We start from the raw sequence: 20,865 nt of genomic DNA, 5'->3' as shown, positions 1-20,865 counted from the left end.
CCCAGTAGTAATGTCCTCTTTTAGTCAGACATTTCCTTTTAAAACAAAATAAATTCACAAAATTCCACTTTCCAAATAAATATATAGTGCCAAATAATTCAATCAAGTATATGTTTAGAATTCTTACATTTTTGTATATAAATAAGAATTTATTTTTTTTAAATAAAGTTTCTTGTAAAAATTTGTGAAAATCATATTTTTAATTTAGCTATTTTATAGAAATTATTATATTTCGGTGTATTTTGACATTAATAATTTTGTTATTCTAGAGAAACATATCGCTGTAACAGAGAAAGATTTTTTTTCAATAGAGAAAGGATTTTTTTAATTCTATATTTATAGAGTATTCTTAGCCGCAGAAAAATAGGATCTGTTTCCCAATGGGGTTATTAAGGTTTTATTTGGTGTGGAATGAATAGGTTAAGAGTACTTGTGTATATAAAATCGATAAAGCTTCGATAACGAGGGTTTTTTTTTCTCTCTCTCTCTCTTCCGCGGCTTAGAAATGTATGAATTCACAGTTGAGCGATCTCGTTATTTTAAATCTTAGTTTATTCTCTCATATATATATAGCGTTGCTCTTATTTTTATATTATAATAAAAATTTAACTTGACTATTAAATTAAATTTTTTCCATTTATATAAAGGCAAAAAAAAAGTACTTTTTTTTATATATATCCTTATTATTTTTTTTAAATCCGACAGTTTAAAAATGCGGTTGAGAAGGGAAAAAACAGCTTTTAAACAATGAAAGATTAACGGATTGTATTTTTTTTTTTTTGTTTTGTTTTGCTTTTTTGATGAACATTCCGCGAGCGCTGTGATGTGAAAGATGAATTAAAATCAGCTGAGTAAATTCACAAAAGGATTGTTGGAAACTGAAACTGTAAGCATGCCCTCTCAAAGTTTCTTGCACAATTTCTGCTCGGTTTCGCTTGCAGTCACTTGTTTCACTCTCTATCTCTCTCTCTCTCTACTCGTTACAATCTCATGTTTGGTTCAAGACGTGCGCACAAGCCAACCCCGCATATATATTGTGAATAGAATCTCGACCTGAATAGTACTTAAAAAATGTCTCTACATTTAAATTAATGAATGAATTATAAAATCTTCTCTGTCTCATGAAATTAAAAATACCATTTTTTTGAGATTTTTTTTTAATTTCCTTTTTTTTTGTCGATATTTCTTTATACATTATAAACACAATACAATGTGAAACAAACATGCTAGAATGTTCAAAAGAAAAAAAAAAAAAACACACACACCAACCTTTACCATCAAATGGAGTCACGCTCAATTTCGTTCAAGAGTTTCTAGTGTCTGATGGAACTCTTCAAGTAGTTTCTTTCTCTCCTACTTCTTCTAACAGAAAAGCAAATAAAATCCCTGTATTTCTAGAAAATGTCTTTTATCTTTTCTAGGATTTTGCTTTACAATATCTATATATATATTGTAAATTAAATAACATTTCTTGAGGTCTATTTATTTTATATTGCCAAATGACATTTTGTCATTTATTATGTGGGGAAAAAAAGAAATTATTGACACTAAGTCGTTCACGGAATTATTATTAAAAAAATATAATTAAAACAAGTTTTTTTTATTTAAGAATAGGGAAAAAAATATTTACCTGAAACAGCGAAAGGTTTCACTAGAATACAGAAAGATTTACAAGTAACCCACTTGGAAAGATTCCCTGGAAAGTGCCCCCTGGAGGTTCTATCAGAATTCCGCCGGAACTTCCAACGTAATTCCATCGGAGTTCCATCGGAGTTCCATCGGAGTTGCAAAGAATTTCCGATCGGATTTCGTCGGAATTCCGTCAGAATTATTTCCCGGAAAGTGCCCCCTGGAGGTTCTATCAGAATTCCGCCGGAACTTCTAACGTAATTCCAACGTAATTCCAACGTAATTCCATCGGAATTCCATCGGAGTTGCAAAGAATTTCCGATGGGATTTCGTCGGAATTCCGTTAGAATTATTTCCCGGAAAGTGCCCCCTGGAGGTTCTATCAGAATTCCGCCGGAACTTCCAACGTAATTCCAACGTAATTCCAGCGGAATTCCATCGGAGTTGCAAAGAATTTCCGATCGGATTTCGTCGGAATTCCGTCAGAATTATTTCCCGGAAAGTGCCCCCTGGAGGTTCTATCAGAATTCCGCCGGAACTTCTAACGTAATTCCAACGTAATTCCAACGTAATTCCATCGGAATTCCATCGGAGTTGCAAAGAATTTCCGATGGGATTTCGTCGGAATTCCGTTAGAATTATTTCCCGGAAAGTGCCCCCTGGAGGTTCTATCAGAATTCCGCCGGAACTTCCAACGTAATTCCAACGTAATTCCAACGTAATTCCAGCGGAATTCCATCGGAGTTGCAAAGAATTTCCGATCGGATTTCGTCGGAATTCCGTCAGAATTATTTCCCGGAAAGTGCCCCCTGGAGGTTCTATCAGAATTCCGCCGGAACTTTCAACGTAATTCCATCGGAATTCCATCGGAGTTGCAAAGAATTTCCGATGGGATTCCTACGGAGTTCCAGCGGAATTTCGACGAAAATAGTACTCTAAAAATTTTGAAAAAAAATTAATCGGAATTCGGTCGGAAATTCTTTGGAACTCAGATGGAACTCTGATGGAACTCCGATGGAATTCCGACGGAATTACGTTGGAAGTTCCGGCGGAATTCTGATAGAATCTCCAGGCATCACTTTCCGGGGAATCTTTCCAAGTGGGAAAATCTTTGCTACTATATAGTGAAACGTTTCGCTGTTTTCCAAGTGAATATTTTTTACCGTGAATATAATCTATTATGAAAAATAAAAAATAGAAATTAATAAATATTAAAAAGAAATTACATGAAAATTATATAAAATCTATTTTGTCAATAGGGAAAAATAATAAAATATTTTTTTTTTAATTTAGAAAATATAATATTTTATTAAAAAAATATTTCGTGTAATTTAAAAAAAAATTAATTATTAGATTAATAAATTTGACCCTAAATCTGATTAAATTGATTATACAATTAGAAAATATGCATTCAATGTTCTTAGAGGAATAATTTTTTTTTTTTCCCCACATAAGTGGAATTGTCTGTAGACGATTTGTTCGATAGTCAATTTCAATTCAATCTTGGAGAATCCTAAAAAGTTCAATAACTCTGTCATCGAATCTTTTTGAAAAGCTTTTAAGAGGAGAATACATACTTGGGAAGGGCAAAATCTACCTTTGACTTTGTATAACGAAAAAATGGGTATTATTAAAATAACATGCCATGAACATATGCACTTTTAAATATTCACTTAAAACTCTCATGACGTTCAATTTAAATAGAGAAATTCTCTTCTTTTAAATTATTATTATTATTATTATTATTATTATTATTATTATTATTATTATTATTATTATTATTATTATTATTATTATTATTATTATTATTATTATTATTATTATTATTATTATTATTATTATTATTATTATTATTATTATTATTATTATTATTATTATTATTATTATTATTATTATTATATTAGAATATGGATTTATTTTATTTTGAAGACAAATTATTAAATTCAGTAAAAAAAAATGGTACATTTCTGATTTAGATATTTTATATTTTTGCAACAGTAAATTATTTAAATATTCTTAACTGATCAATTACGGAATTTTTTTTTTTATTAATTTTATAAAATAAATTCTTTTATAGAATGCTTGCAATCTGAAGATAATTTCTTTATGACAGTAAACTGTTGAATTATTTGGAAAGAGAATAACCAAATGCATATATATATAGTTATATCCTGGAGAATTGCTCTATGTGCTCGGAGCTCATTAATCAATCGCATTTAAACCACTTGACAGGCATAAGATCTGAATTTGACTTTGAATATTCCACATATAATTCCCTTGATATTTTCAAAAGTATATATATTTGAAAAAAAGTCTTTTTCTTCTAATTAACAGGAAAAAGTTGTAAAATTATTTTTAAAAAGTTGTTTATTATTAATAAATTTTTTTAAGTCATTAAAGTAGAATAGTTTTTTTTTCTAAAATAATTCAATTTTAAAATTTAATATAATTTGTCTGAAAAAATAAAAAAAATGATTTCTATTTGCAATGAAAAAAAGAATATATATCTGTTGAAATTTTTTAATCAGAGGAAATTAAATTACTTTGAACAATCAAGGAAATTAAAAAAAAAAAAAAATTCTAATTTTCCAGAAAGTTGTAATTGAAAATTCTTGCCAAAACGAACATTCAACTTCATATTTTGAAATGCATATGTTTACTACAGGAATGTTATATATAGATAAATAAAATTTGTAATTAAATTGCTTCCGTCCATGGAAAATTGTTGGTTACCCTGGGGGAAATATATATATATATATATATATCCAATCAATTAACATAAATTTGAAAAAAAAGAAATTCCCTCCAACTCACTAGAGACATTTCTATGATAATCGAATTTTTCTCTACTCAAACTTGCAAAAGGCATATAATAATATATATATAAATTTAAAAGAGAAAAAAAAATCTCAATGCAAATGACAATTTTTTTGAAAATATATATATTAAATTTTTATAGATAAATTATTTTTTCACAGAAAATTATAAGATATTAAAATAAGCTGCAACGCTTATTATTTCAATCCAATTTTGCTTATTTTAATTCATTTTGGTATTAAAATAAGCAAAATTGGATTCAAATAATAAGCGTTGCAACTTATTTTATAATACCTTATAATTTTTTGCGTTAATTATAAATTAATAGAAAATTAATTTTTATTGAGAACAAATTAAAAAATACAAAATAAATAATAATAAAAGAATGGTATTAACAATATTTTTAATAAAAAATTATTTTTTTATATAACTTTAAATATCAAGGAAAAAAAAAATTAATTTAGAGTATAGGAAAAAATAGCAAAAAAGTGAGTTACTATAGTAATAATTAAATGATTTATGAAATTTTTTTAATTTAAAATTGAAAAGGAAAAATAAATAAAGGTATTTTTTCAATTAATAAAGATTTAAGACCTTGCAATTTAGAGAGAGAGAGCAAAATTTATGTATCTATTGTCCATTATAAATTTGCTATCCCAAAGGACCAACATTGCAATTCGAAGCGGTGCCTCTGCTAAATATGGAGATATCTATAGGACTTAAATCATGCCAAAAGTTCCACTAACTTTCGATGCGATCGAAGCCAAGGTGATCACTTCTCCTTAGGGAATGTTATCAGAGATATATCCTTTTGCCTTATTTACCCAAAGACTTGCAGTTTTAATAATTAAAATTTCAAATTAAATTTCCTTTCCATCAAATATGATTAAAATATTATATTTATAAATTAAAATCTTAAAATGTTTTTTTTTCAAAAATACCTCAATGATTTATTTTATTTCTCGCAGCCAGAGAAATGTTTTATTTGAACCAAATATAATATATTTGATTTAAATAAACGTATATTTGTCCCATAGCCTACTAGCCTATTTATTTTTGGTTTAAATAAATTTTTTTTATTTAAATCAAATAAAAATTTATTTCAATCAAATACACAAAAAAATTAAAAGGCATTTAAAATAAGCTGCAACGCTTATTATTTTAATCGAATTTTGCTTATTTTAATCCATTTTGGTATTAAAATAAGCAAAATTGGATTAAAATAATAAGCGTTGCAGCTTATTTTAAAATCTTATAATTTTCTGTGTAAATATTTATTAGGCTGTGAGACAAATATTTCTCTGGGTGTAGCAATACAGTTTAATTGATTCAAATAAAAATTATTTGGTCCAAATAAATATTTAATTGATTCAAATAAAAATTATTTGGTCCAAATAAATATTTAATTGATAATAGCCAATTATTTGAAACAAATAAATTTTTTTTTGAATGTAAAATTTTATTAATTGCAAAATGGGGTGTTTTTTTTTTTTATTAAATGGTTAAAGTATATTATAACACTCGCGCGATCGTTTCTCGTTCTATTTTAATAAAAATGACAAACATGTCACAAAAAAAAGGTAAATTGTCAACTTTTTAATAGCTTTTCATAATCTGAAGAATCTTAATTACAAGCTCTTTTAAACTTTGAAACCTTCCATTTCACCGCAACGTATCCGGGAACTTGAGAGCAAATATCCAAAAGTTTTAAGTCGATCTTTTTAAGTATTGCAAACTTTTGAAAGGCGTGATAATGTTTTTTTTCTTCATTATTATAATGTTTCAAATTTAGAATTTCGCGATAAGATAAATAAAAATTGTAAATTATATAAAAATAAATACAAAAATATGAAATATTTTTTCCTTAAGGGAAATTTTGTATGTAAAATATATTTTGCCTCTTTGTACTTTTTATAAATAAAGAGTATATTCATAAACTAAATGTTAAATAGGGATGTAAAAGAAAACTTTACGTTCTTTAAATTGGAAAAATTTTATACCTCCCATTTTTGAAGGAAGAATATTTTAATCATAGTAATAATAACTTTTTTTCTAATAAAAAAATAAACTTGAGAGAAAATAGAAGAGGAAAATAATAAAAAAAATTGTTATATACGATCTTAACGGAAATTTTTAGGGTTCTTTTTTTCTGTTTTTATGTCTTTCTATTCTGGAATGTCATTTTAAAACGAGATATATTATAGCCATGTCCAGTTGTGACAGAAGTTTGTTTTCATAATTTTATTTTCCCATAGGACAGTCGTTGTATATGTATATATCATGAGAAAAGAATTTCATCTGTTTAAAATGTATTCTGGAGAAAATGTTTTTTGAAAAAAGAGACTTTTATTCTCTCGCGATTGCTCGGAACACAAAATATTTGTACTTTCTACCCTTTTGGAGTTTTTTTTTCTTTTATTCATTTCTATTTTTAATAAAAGGTCTATATAAAGTGATCATACTTGTTTCGGAAAATTGTATCATATTCCATATTTATGGAAAAATGGTATTCAAAAAGAATTTCCCTTTTTTTTGATATTTTTATTTTACTTTTTAATTTTAATATTAATTAGATATTTTATAAATTAAAAATTGGTACACGGAAAAAAAATTCTGATTTAAATATTCTACTATCAAATTATTATTAATTGGGTCAATTTAATGGTATTTATTTCAAATAGAAAAATTGTTGAGGTATACAAATAATATACAGTTTATTTAGTTCAAGTTAATATTTATTTGATAATAGTCAATCGCTCGGTTAAAATTGTACTTATTGTTGTTTACTTATTGTAGTTTATGTATATTATATTTATAATTTATGTTTTAAATTAATATCTTATTAATATTGTATAAAATTTATCATAAAATTGAAAAAAGATGTTACATAAAAATAGTTTGTACGGCTTTCTAAAAGCATATATGCAAAGTATTTTGATTTATTTGAAAATAATTGAAAATAGATTTTTCAAGGACGGTGTGGAGGTCACGGGGTCGGTGTCGTTTTCCGAAATTTGTTAACTTAATATAATAGAAGATGTTTCGTTTTAAATTAAGAAATGTTAAAATTATTAAGTTAAAAACATTTGATTTTAATGACACTTAAAATTAGACACAATATTATAGGTTACTAACTAAAAATTGAAAAAACAACAATAAATAATAAAAAATAATAATAAAAAATTGAAAAAATCAAAAAATTCTTAAAAAATTGCAAAATAACCCTTTTTCGGGATAAAATTGCAAAATAACCCTTTTTCGGGTTAAAATTGAAAAATAACTATTTTTCGGGTTAAAATTCGGTGTCGTTTTTCGAAATTTGTTAACTTAATATAATAGAAGATTTTTAATTTTACTATTGTTTCGATGATAAAATTTAATTTCGCGAATCGGATTTTAAATGTCCATAATGGCGTTATATTTAATTTCTTTTTTTTCTTTTTTCTTGTCAACTTTTTCAAATATACGTCAACAATTTTTCATTTTTCCTTCTATTGTGGTATTTTGCATGTCTTCTTTTACCAGTGGTGACCTAACTAAACCAGGAGATAGCCTCAAGCATTGTCGTTTTGCCTTTGGAATAAAAGTAAAGCTTTTATATATATATATATATGCATATATAGAAGCTGTAAAATAAGAAGTACCACATGATAGTGATAAAAGTACAGAAAAACTGTGCCATTTTTATATAAAAATTGTGAATAACGAAATTTCACAATTTTTCCAATTTAACTAAAATATTATATACATATTTTAACGAAAAAAAATTTTTGTTCCCCTTCATTTATTTGAAACGTTTTTTAAATTAATAATTTAGTTTTAATTATATGAATATTATACAATTATTTATAATTATATAGAAATTTAAAAAAAATATATACTTGTTACAAATAATTACTGATAGTAAAAACGAATAAATTTTAGTTAAAAGAATCATTAAATCGTATGTAGAAATTGCTCGGGAGACGTTTTTCACTGGATTAGACTTTACCCACTATACACTCAACTGAAAGCTGGTGGTTTAATTAAAGCCCCGATAAAAGCTTGGGAAAAAACACTAGCGCATCACTAGGGTGGAGGGGAGGGGTCTTTGTGTCCATTTTTCATCATCTTTCAGATTTATTTATTTTTTTTTTCGACTTTCACGCGCTCTTTCACAAAATGAAAAATGCAAATACATTTTCTGTAACTAAAACTCGAAATATATTCCTTAAAAGCCTTTATAACTTTTGCAAATTACTTTTCATATGAAAATTTTCATTTTCACGCTAAAATTAATTTTAAATAGCAAAAAAAAAATTTTTTAATTTTATTATACGCATTAAAAAAAAAATAAAATTCAGTTATTAAAATTTTTAAATTTTAAGTAGAAAATAACTTTTGATAAAAAACAAAAAATATTTTACAAAATTTCTCCGATGAATTTAATTTAATTAAAAAGTAAAAAAAAAAAAATGATTCATATTTTTATATAATTAAAAAAATTTATTGGAGTGAATTGAGATTTAATTTATATAAGATAATTGTTGGTAAAGTTTAGTTGTGAATTCCGTGGCACTGAGATCGATGTAAGTTTTCCCCTTTATCGGTATTAGTAATTCGATATGTAGCAGACAAAACTTTTCCTTTAAGCCATTTAACGAGCATCTTGAGAACTCGGCAAGAGCTTGAAACTTATACCCGCTTCAACCAATCGTAAATGTAACCTCATGCGATTGACATATTTTACTATATAATACTGTAACTGACATTTTAATGCTCGATATAATATATTAATTTTATGTTTAAATAAGTTTAAATCGCAAATTTATCATTTCTTTAAATGACAAAAAAAAATGTTACAAAAAAATACAAGTGTAATTAAAAATTTAATTTTTCTTATATTTTACTCGTTTATTTAGAGGAAATAAATATTTTTCTAGATCAAGTAAATATTTATTTAGATCAAGTAAATATTTATTTAGATCAAGTAAATATTCATTTGGATCAAATAAATATTTATTTGAATCAAACAAAATTATGTTTGAAGTAACCAATATGTATAGTTTTTTTTTTAATTTCAAAAATAAACGAGTAAAGATGAAAAAAAATATAAAAGAGAAGCGAAATAACTGTATGTATATTGAAGAGAAATAATTTACACGGAAGATTGAGATTCTCATCGTTTACTGTTTTACATCAACATTGATATCAAAACAATATTTCAATTCTAACGACCATTGTGTCAAGTTGGATGTTGAAATGTTTCGTATTATTATCGCTTTTGTTCAGTACGCGCGTGTATTATGATTTATTTCAAAATACAAACGGAAATTTTGGACATCTATTCACACGTAGTCGAGAAATATTCCATAAATATAAAGATAGGATGTATATAAAGGAATAAAAAAAAAAAAAAATTATGTTGATAATTTTTAAATAATAATTGTGAAATACTCTTTGGTTAGAAATAATAATTAAACTGGAAAATCAGTAGTAAAAGTAAATATTCGATCAGACTTTAATTTTTATTAATTTTTTTTAGTTAAAATTGTTTTTGCTGACGTAATGATTAAATTATAAAATTAGTAGTTAAAGTAAATATTTAGTCAGACTTTTTTTTTTTAAATTTTTTCAGTAGTAGAAGTAAATATTCTGGCAGACTTTAATTTTTTTTAGTTTTTTCAGTAGTAGAAGTAAATATTGAATCAAACTTTTTAATTAAAAATTTTTTTGGAGTACCTCAAATCATTTTTGGACAGACTGAATAGGATACAATTACTAAATTAGAAAATCAGTAGTAAAAGTAAATATTTAGTTGGACTTTGATTTTTTTTAATAAATTTTATTAGTAGATAAAATAGATATTCTGGCAGACTTTAATTTTGTAAATTTTTTAATAAATCAAATAAGTTTTAGACTGACTGAATGAGACATAATTACTAAATTAGAAAATCAGTAGTAATAGTAAAGATTCGATGACACTTTAATTTTTATTAATAATTTTTTTAATTAAAATTGTTTTTGCTGACGTAATGATTAAATTATAAAATTAGTAGTTAAAGTAAATATTTAGTCAGACTTTTTTAAAAATATTTTCAGTAGTAGAAGTAAATATTTTTTACTTTTTGAATTAAAAATTTTTTTTGTAATATATCAAATCATTTTAGGAAAGACTGGAGTCAGACATAATTACTAAATTAGAAAATCAGTAGTAAAGGTAAATATTAAGTCAGACTTTAATTTTTTTTATCAGTAGTAAAAATAAATATTTAGTCAGATTTTTGTGAATTGAGTGATTTCAGACATAATAAATAAATTAGAAAATCAGTAGTGAAAGTAAATATTTAATCAGACTTTAAATTTTTCTTCAAATTTTATAAGTAGTAAAAGTAAATATTCTGTCAGACTTTAATTTAAAAAAAAATTTCTTACTTAATTAGAAAATCAGTAGTAATGGTAAATATTAAGTCGGACTTTAATTTAATTTATCAGTAGTAGAAGTAAATATTAAGTCAGACTTTAATTTTGTAAATTTTTTAATAGATCAAATAAGTTTTAGACTGACTGAATCAGACATAATTACTAAATTAGAAAATCAGTAGTAATAGTAAATATTCAATTAAACTGGCGAAAGTTTTGTAAATTAGTTACTTGCCTATTATGAAATAAATATTTACTTGAACTAAATAATTTTTTTTTTCGACTAAATAAACTGCGTATTTGGACCGGAATAATTTTTGTATTTGAAACAAATACCATTTATTCGACACAAATAATAATTAATTAATAATTTAATAATAAATATAAATATTTATTTGATAATAGTCCCGTTATTGATTATTAGAATCAAATTTTTTTTTAGAATTTTTCATTCAATAAATATTTGACAAACCCGATGATTGAACTTTAACTTTATAAATAATAAATAAAAATTTTTTTTATCTAAAAAAAGATTTAAGCTAAAGTCAAAAGCCGTGTGTGTAGAAAGAGAGAGAGAGAGGTTAATCTGATGAAAAGGGATTGTGTGTATTGAAAGCGCAACACGTGGTTTTCTCACGTTGACCGTATCAATATTATTATTTCCAAAGAGCTAATACGAGAAAATATCTCGGGTAAAGTATTTTGTCGTGAAAACATCTTCACGTCTGAGTATGACAAGGTGCGATTCGTTTTTCTTTCCCTATATATATATAGATATATATATATATGTGTGTATTCTCTTGTTTGGTGCAATCGAGGTTTTCAAGGCGCCATTTATTTTTATCATCCCGTCGGTTATTACTGTTATGTACGGACACGAGCATGAGCAGTTTTACTATCAAGGTCCGGCTGTGAGAGTACCACCACAGCTTCCAATGATTGAGCTTGCAAGCTCTCACGTTCTACAGCTGCTTTGCGCAGCTTGCAAACGGTGCTTATCGAGCGATAAATTAAAGTGCTGCATACTTTGGCGCACACAATTCAAACTACATATATATATATATACAAAAAAAAGGTGGGGGGTTGGATATAAGTGTCATAAATCACCCAAGATTTATCGTTTCCTGTAAAAGTTTTCACAAAACTTGAAAGGGTATTGAAGACATTAAAAAAAAAATTTCATATTTCCTTTCATTAATAATCGAGCGATTCAATAAGTGTCTCATTGAATATATCACGCAGGTTAAACCGTTGAGGTTTACCTTGAAGGTCAGAATTTATCAAAATTGATCGAGGCTCATGAATTAATATAATTATTTTTTAGACGAATTTTCATTTTTTAAATTAGCGAATTTGGAGAATTTTTTTTTTTTAAATGAATTTTTGAAAATATACTTAACGAATTTTTATTTTTATAGAATTTTTCTCTATACAAATTTTTATTCTCAAAATTCGAATTTAATCGAATATTAATTTAGCAGAATTATCAATTCAACAAAATTTTAAGTGATTAAAAATTTAAACATGATAAAAAATTTTTGAACGCCGAATTTTCATTTATCTGAATTTGCAAATTGTCCGAAAAAAAGTAAAGATTTTGGCGCGAATTTTAAAATTAACCAAATAGAAATTATCGAGAAAATTGTGATTGGTTTATTTTAAAATTCGCGCCGAAATAATTTGTGCACATAAAAAATTCGAATAAATAAAGATTCAATGAATTGAAAATTCTGGAATTTAATAATTTGAATTACCTATTCTGTTGAATAAGTTTTGCAAAAAATTGATAATCGGATAAATTAGAATTTTTTAAATAAAATTTTTGGGTAAATAGAAAATTTGAGTGTAGCTCAGCATCCGCTGGACCAATCTAAAAGTGCCCCATACATTTTTTGTTCGAAACTTTTTCCTTATTTTATTGGCGGTATTCCGGAACGTTTATCTCGCAAATTAAATTTTTCTAAATATTTTCCAAATTTGTTTTCTAGTGTAGCTCAGCATCCGCTAGACCAATCAAAAAGTGCGCCATACATTTTTTGTTCAGAACTTTCTTCTAATCACTATGGCGATATTCCCGAAAGATTATCTAGCGAATTTAATTTTTTGAAAATTTTTCCAAATTATTTTTGAGTGTAGCTCAGCATCCGCTGGACCAATCAAAAAGTGCGCCATACATTTTTTCTTCAGAACTTTCTTCTAATCACTATGGCGATATTCCCGAACGATTATCTCGCAAATTTAATTTTTCGAAAATTTTTCCAAATTATTTTTGAGTGTAGCTCAGCATCCGCTGGACCAATCAAAAAGTGCGCCATACATTTTTTGTTCAGAACTTTCTTCTAATCACTATGGCGATATTCCCGAAAGATTATCTAGCGAATTTAATTTTTTGATAATTTTTCCAAATTATTTTTGAGTGTAGCTCAGCATCCGCTGGACCAATCAAAAAGTGCGCCTTACATTTTTTGTTCAGAACTTTCTTCTAATCACTATGGCGATATTCCCGAAAGATTATCTAGCGAATTTAATTTTTTGAAAATTTTTCCAAATTATTTTTGAGTGTAGCTCAGCATCCGCTGGACCAATCAAAAAGTGCGCCATACATTTTTTCTTCAGAACTTTCTTCTAATCACTATGGCGATATTCCCGAACGATTATCTCGCAAATTTAATTTTTCGAAAATTTTTCCAAATTATTTTTGAGTGTAGCTCAGCATCCGCTGGACCAATCAAAAAGTGCGCCATACATTTTTTGTTCAGAACTTTCTTCTAATCACTATGGCGATATTCCCGAAAGATTATCTAGCGAATTTAATTTTTTGATAATTTTTCCAAATTATTTTTGAGTGTAGCTCAGCATCCGCTGGACCAATCAAAAAGTGCGCCATACATTTTTTCTTCAGAACATTCTTCTAATCACTATGGCGATATTCCCGAATGATTATCTAGCGAATTTAATTTTTTGAAAATTTTTCCAAATTATTTTTGAGTGTAGCTCAGCATCCACTGGACCAATCAAAAAGTGCGCCTTACATTTTTTGTTCAGAACTTTCTTCTAATCACTATGGCGATATTCCCGAAAGATTATCTAGCGAATTTAATTTTTTGAAAATTTTTCCAAATTATTTTTGAGTGTAGCTCAGCATCCGCTGGACCAATCAAAAAGTGCGCCATACATTTTTTCTTCAGAACTTTCTTCTAATCACTATGGCGATATTCCCGAACGATTATCTCGCAAATTTAATTTTTCGAAAATTTTTCCAAATTATTTTTGAGTGTAGCTCAGCATCCGCTGGACCAATCAAAAAGTGCGCCATACATTTTTTGTTCAGAACTTTCTTCTAATCACTATGGCGATATTCCCGAAAGATTATCTAGCGAATTTAATTTTTTGAAAATTTTTCCAAATTATTTTTGAGTGTAGCTCAGCATCCGCTGGACCAATCAAAAAGTGCGCCATACATTTTTTGTTCAGAACTTTCTTCTAATCACTATGGCGATATTCCCGAAAGATTATCTAGCGAATTTAATTTTTTGATAATTTTTCCAAATTATTTTTGAGTGTAGCTCAGCATCCACTGGACCAATCAAAAAGTGCGCCTTACATTTTTTGTTCAGAACTTTCTTCTAATCACTATGGCGATATTCCCGAAAGATTATCTAGCGAATTTAATTTTTTGAAAATTTTTCCAAATTATTTTTGAGTGTAGCTCAGCATCCGCTGGACCAATCAAAAAGTGCGCCATACATTTTTTCTTCAGAACTTTCTTCTAATCACTATGGCGATATTCCCGAACGATTATCTCGCAAATTTAATTTTTCGAAAATTTTTCCAAATTATTTTTGAGTGTAGCTCAGCATCCGCTGGACCAATCAAAAAGTGCGCCATACATTTTTTGTTCAGAACTTTCTTCTAATCACTATGGCGATATTCCTGAAAGATTATCTAGCGAATTTAATTTTTTGAAAATTTTTCCAAATTATTTTTGAGTGTAGCTCAGCATCCGCTGGACCAATCAAAAAGTGCGCCATACATTTTTTGTTCAGAACTTTCTTCTAATGACTATGGCGATATTCCCGAACGATTATCTCGCAAATTTAATTTTTCGAAAATTTTTCCAAATTATTTTTGAGTGTAGCTCAGCATCCGCTGGACCAATCAAAAAATGCGCCATACATTTTTTCTTCAGAACTTTCTTCTAATCACTATGGCGATATTCCCGAACGATTATCTCGCAAATTTAATTTTTCGAAAATTTTTCCAAATTATTTTTGAGTGTAGCTCAGCATCCGCTGGACCAATCTAAAAGTGCCCCATACATTTTTTGTTCGAAACTTTTTCCTTATTTTATTGGCGGTATTCCGGAACGTTTATCTCGCAAATTAAATTTTTCTAAATATTTTCCAAATTTGTTTTCTAGTGTAGCTCAGCATCCGCTAGACCAATCAAAAAGTGCGCCATACATTTTTTGTTCAGAACTTTCTTCTAATCACTATGGCGATATTCCCGAAAGATTATCTAGCGAATTTAATTTTTTGAAAATTTTTCCAAATTATTTTTGAGTGTAGCTCAGCATCCGCTGGACCAATCAAAAAGTGCGCCATACATTTTTTCTTCAGAACTTTCTTCTAATCACTATGGCGATATTCCCGAACGATTATCTCGCAAATTTAATTTTTCGAAAATTTTTCCAAATTATTTTTGAGTGTAGCTCAGCATCCGCTGGACCAATCAAAAAGTGCGCCATACATTTTTTGTTCAGAACTTTCTTCTAATCACTATGGCGATATTCCCGAAAGATTATCTAGCGAATTTAATTTTTTGATAATTTTTCCAAATTATTTTTGAGTGTAGCTCAGCATCCGCTGGACCAATCAAAAAGTGCGCCATACATTTTTTCTTCAGAACTTTCTTCTAATCACTATGGCGATATTCCCGAATGATTATCTAGCGAATTTAATTTTTTGAAAATTTTTCCAAATTATTTTTGAGTGTAGCTCAGCATCCACTGGACCAATCAAAAAGTGCGCCTTACATTTTTTGTTCAGAACTTTCTTCTAATCACTATGGCGATATTCCCGAAAGATTATCTAGCGAATTTAATTTTTTGAAAATTTTTCCAAATTATTTTTGAGTGTAGCTCAGCATCCGCTGGACCAATCAAAAAGTGCGCCATACATTTTTTCTTCAGAACTTTCTTCTAATCACTATGGCGATATTCCCGAACGATTATCTCGCAAATTTAATTTTTCGAAAATTTTTCCAAATTATTTTTGAGTGTAGCTCAGCATCCGCTGGACCAATCAAAAAGTGCGCCATACATTTTTTGTTCAGAACTTTCTTCTAATCACTATGGCGATATTCCCGAAAGATTATCTAGCGAATTTAATTTTTTGAAAATTTTTCCAAATTATTTTTGAGTGTAGCTCAGCATCCGCTGGACCAATCAAAAAGTGCGCCATACATTTTTTGTTCAGAACTTTCTTCTAATCACTATGGCGATATTCCCGAACGATTATCTCGCAAATTTAATTTTTCGAAAATTTTTCCAAATTATTTTTGAGTGTAGCTCAGCATCCGCTGGACCAATCAAAAAGTGCGCCATACATTTTTTCTTCAGAACTTTCTTCTAATCACTATGGCGATATTCCCGAACGATTATCTCGCAAATTTAATTTTTCGAAAATTTTTCCAAATTATTTTTGAGTGTAGCTCAGCATCCGCTGGACCAATCTAAAAGTGCCCCATACATTTTTTGTTCGAAACTTTTTCCTTATTTTATTGGCGGTATTCCGGAACGTTTATCTCGCAAATTAAATTTTTCTAAATATTTTCCAAATTTGTTTTCTAGTGTAGCTCAGCATCCGCTAGACCAATCAAAAAGTGCGCCATACATTTTTTGTTCAGAACTTTCTTCTAATCACTATGGCGATATTCCCGAAAGATTATCTAGCGAATTTAATTTTTTGAAAATTTTTCCAAATTATTTTTGAGTGTAGCTCAGCATCCGCTGGACCAATCAAAAAGTGCGCCATACATTTTTTCTTCAGAACTTTCTTCTAATCACTATGGCGATATTCCCGAACGATTATCTCGCAAATTTAATTTTTCGAAAATTTTTCCAAATTATTTTTGAGTGTAGCTCAGCATCCGCTGGACCAATCAAAAAGTGCGCCATACATTTTTTGTTCAGAACTTTCTTCTAATCACTATGGCGATATTCCCGAAAGATTATCTAGCGAATTTAATTTTTTGATAATTTTTCCAAATTATTTTTGAGTGTAGCTCAGCATCCGCTGGACCAATCAAAAAGTGCGCCATACATTTTTTCTTCAGAACTTTCTTCTAATCACTATGGCGATATTCCCGAATGATTATCTAGCGAATTTAATTTTTTGAAAATTTTTCCAAATTATTTTTGAGTGTAGCTCAGCATCCACTGGACCAATCAAAAAGTGCGCCTTACATTTTTTGTTCAGAACTTTCTTCTAATCACTATGGCGATATTCCCGAAAGATTATCTAGCGAATTTAATTTTTTGAAAATTTTTCCAAATTATTTTTGAGTGTAGCTCAGCATCCGCTGGACCAATCAAAAAGTGCGCCATACATTTTTTCTTCAGAACTTTCTTCTAATCACTATGGCGATATTCCCGAACGATTATCTCGCAAATTTAATTTTTCGAAAATTTTTCCAAATTATTTTTGAGTGTAGCTCAGCATCCGCTGGACCAATCAAAAAGTGCGCCATACATTTTTTGTTCAGAACTTTCTTCTAATCACTATGGCGATATTCCCGAAAGATTATCTAGCGAATTTAATTTTTTGAAAATTTTTCCAAATTATTTTTGAGTGTAGCTCAGCATCCGCTGGACCAATCAAAAAGTGCGCCATACATTTTTTGTTCAGAACTTTCTTCTAATCACTATGGCGATATTCCCGAACGATTATCTCGCAAATTTAATTTTTCGAAAATTTTTCCAAATTATTTTTGAGTGTAGCTCAGCATCCGCTGGACCAATCAAAAAGTGCGCCATACATTTTTTCTTCAGAACTTTCTTCTTATCACTATGGCGATATTCCCGAACGATTATCTCGCAAATTTAATTTTTCGAAAATTTTTCCAAATTATTTTTGAGTGTAGCTCAGCATCCGCTGGACCAATCAAAAAGTGCGCCATACATTTTTTGTTCAGAACTTTCTTCTAATCACTATGGCGATATTCCCGAAAGATTATCTAGCGAATTTAATTTTTTGAAAATTTTTCCAAATTATTTTTGAGTGTAGCTCAGCATCCGCTGGATCAATCAAAAAGTGCGCCATACATTTTTTCTTCAGAACTTTCTTCTAATCACTATGGCGATATTCCCGAACGATTATCTCGCAAATTTAATTTTTCGAAAATTTTTCCAAATTATTTTTGAGTGTAGCTCAGCATCCGCTGGACCAATCAAAAAGTGCGCCATACATTTTTTGTTCAGAACTTTCTTCTAATCACTATGGCGATATTCCCGAAAGATTATCTAGCGAATTTAATTTTTTGAAAATTTTTCCAAATTATTTTTGAGTGTAGCTCAGCATCCGCTGGACCAATCAAAAAGTGCGCCTTACATTTTTTGTTCAGAACTTTCTTCTAATCACTATGGCGATATTCCCGAACGATTATCTCGCAAATTTAATTTTTCGAAAATTTTTCCAAACTATTTTTGAGTGTAGCTCAGCATCCGCTGGACCAATCAAAAAGTACTCCATACATTTTTTGTTCAGAGCTTTCTTCTAATCACTATGGCGATATTCCCGAAAGATTATCTAGCGAATTTAATTTTTTGAAAATTTTTCCAAATTATTTTTGAGTGTAGCTCAGCATCCGCTGGACCAATCAAAAAGTGCGCCATACATTTTTTCTTCAGAACTTTCTTCTAATCACTATGGCGATATTCCCGAACGATTATCTCGCAAATTTAATTTTTCGAAAATTTTTCCAAATTATTTTTGAGTGTAGCTCAGCATCCGCTGGACCAATCAAAAAGTGCGCCTTACATTTTTTGTTCAGAACTTTCTTCTAATCACTATGGCGATATTCCCGGACGATTATCTCGCAAATTTAATTTTTCGAAAATTTTTCCAAACTATTTTTGAGTGTAGCTCAGCATCCGCTGGACCAATCAAAAAGTACTCCATACATTTTTTGTTCAGAGCTTTCTTTTAATCACTATGGCGATATTCCCGAAAGATTATCTAGCGAATTTAATTTTTTGAAAATTTTTCCAAATTATTTTTGAGTGTAGCTCAGCATCCGCTGGACCAATCAAAAAGTGCGCCATACATTTTTTGTTCAGAACTTTCTTCTAATCACTATGGCGATATTCCCGAAAGATTATCTAGCGAATTTAATTTTTTGATAATTTTTCCAAATTATTTTTGAGTGTAGCTCAGCATCCGCTGGACCAATCAAAAAGTGCGCCATACATTTTTTGTTCAGAACTTTCTTCTAATCACTATGGCGATATTCCCGAAAGATTATCTAGCGAATTTAATTTTTTGATAATTTTTCCAAATTATTTTTGAGTGTAGCTCAGCATCCGCTGGACCAATCAAAAAGTGCGCCATACATTTTTTCTTCAGAACTTTCTTCTAATCACTATAGCGATATTCCCGAAAGATTATCTAGCGAATTTAATTTTTTGAAAATTTTTCCAAATTATTTTTGAGTGTAGCTCAGCATCCGCTGGACCAATCAAAAAGTGCGCCTTACATTTTTTGTTCAGAACTTTCTTCTAATCACTATGGCGATATTCCCGAAAGATTATCTAGCGAATTTAATTTTTTGAAAATTTTTCCAAATTATTTTTGAGTGTAGCTCAGCATCCACTGGACCAATCAAAAAGTGCGCCTTACATTTTTTGTTCAGAACTTTCTTCTAATCACTATGGCGATATTCCCGAAAGATTATCTAGCGAATTTAATTTTTTGAAAATTTTTCCAAATTATTTTTGAGTGTAGCTCAGCATCCGCTGGACCAATCAAAAAGTGCGCCATACATTTTTTCTTCAGAACTTTCTTCTAATCACTATGGCGATATTCCCGAACGATTATCTCGCAAATTTAATTTTTCGAAAATTTTTCCAAAATATTTTTGTGTGTAGCTCAGCATCCGCTGGACCAATCAAAAAGTGTGCCATACATTTTTTGTTCGGAACTTTTTGACTATTTTATTGGTGGTATTCCCGACCGATAATCTCGCAAATTTAATTTTTCTAAATTTTTTCCAAATTTGTTTTCTGGTGTAGCTCAGCATCCGCTGGACCAATCAAAAAGTGCGCCATACATTTTTTCTTCAGAACTTTCTTCTAATCACTATGGCGATATTCCCGAACGATTATCTCGCAAATTTAATTTTTCGAAAATTTTTCCAAATTATTTTTGAGTGTAGCTCAGCATCCGCTGGACCAATCAAAAAGTGCGCCATACATTTTTTGTTCAGAGCTTTCTTCTAATCACTATGGCGATATTCCCGAAAGATTATCTAGCGAATTTAATTTTTTGAAAATTTTTCCAAATTATTTTTGAGTGTAGCTCAGCATCCGCAGGACCAATCAAAAAGTGCGCCATACATTTTTTGTTCAGAACTTTCTTCTAATCACTATGGCGATATTCCCGAAAGATTATCTAGCGAATTTAATTTTTTGAAAATTTTTCCAAATTATTTTTGAGTGTAGCTCAGCATCCGCTGGACCAATCAAAAAGTGCGCCATACATTTTTTGTTCAGAGCTTTCTTCTAATCACTATGGCGATATTCCCGAAAGATTATCTAGCGAATTTAATTTTTTGAAAATTTTTCCAAATTATTTTTGAGTGTAGCTCAGCATCCGCAGGACCAATCAAAAAGTGCGCCATACATTTTTTGTTCAGAACTTTCTTCTAATCACTATGGCGATATTCCCGAAAGATTATCTAGCGAATTTAATTTTTTGAAAATTTTTCCAAATTATTTTTGAGTGTAGCTCAGCATCCGCT

General features: G+C 28.7%; 1 protein-coding gene across 2 annotated transcripts in view; it reads left to right on the top strand.

Annotated features, from left to right (window-relative positions):
* Nucleotides 1-20,865, top strand: part of LOC127276647 (octopamine receptor beta-2R-like) — a 168,696-nt gene that overhangs the window by 72,725 nt on the left and 75,106 nt on the right. The gene's annotated exons all lie outside the window — the stretch shown is intronic.

Source organism: Leptopilina boulardi, unplaced genomic scaffold, assembly GCF_019393585.1.
Source record: "Leptopilina boulardi isolate dan_hultmark-lab unplaced genomic scaffold, ZJU_Lbou_2.1 LbouV2_150, whole genome shotgun sequence".
Lineage (NCBI taxonomy): Eukaryota > Metazoa > Arthropoda > Insecta > Hymenoptera > Figitidae > Leptopilina > Leptopilina boulardi.
The sequence above is the reverse complement of the archived record's forward strand: the minus strand, read 5'-3'. Positions and strand labels throughout refer to the sequence as shown.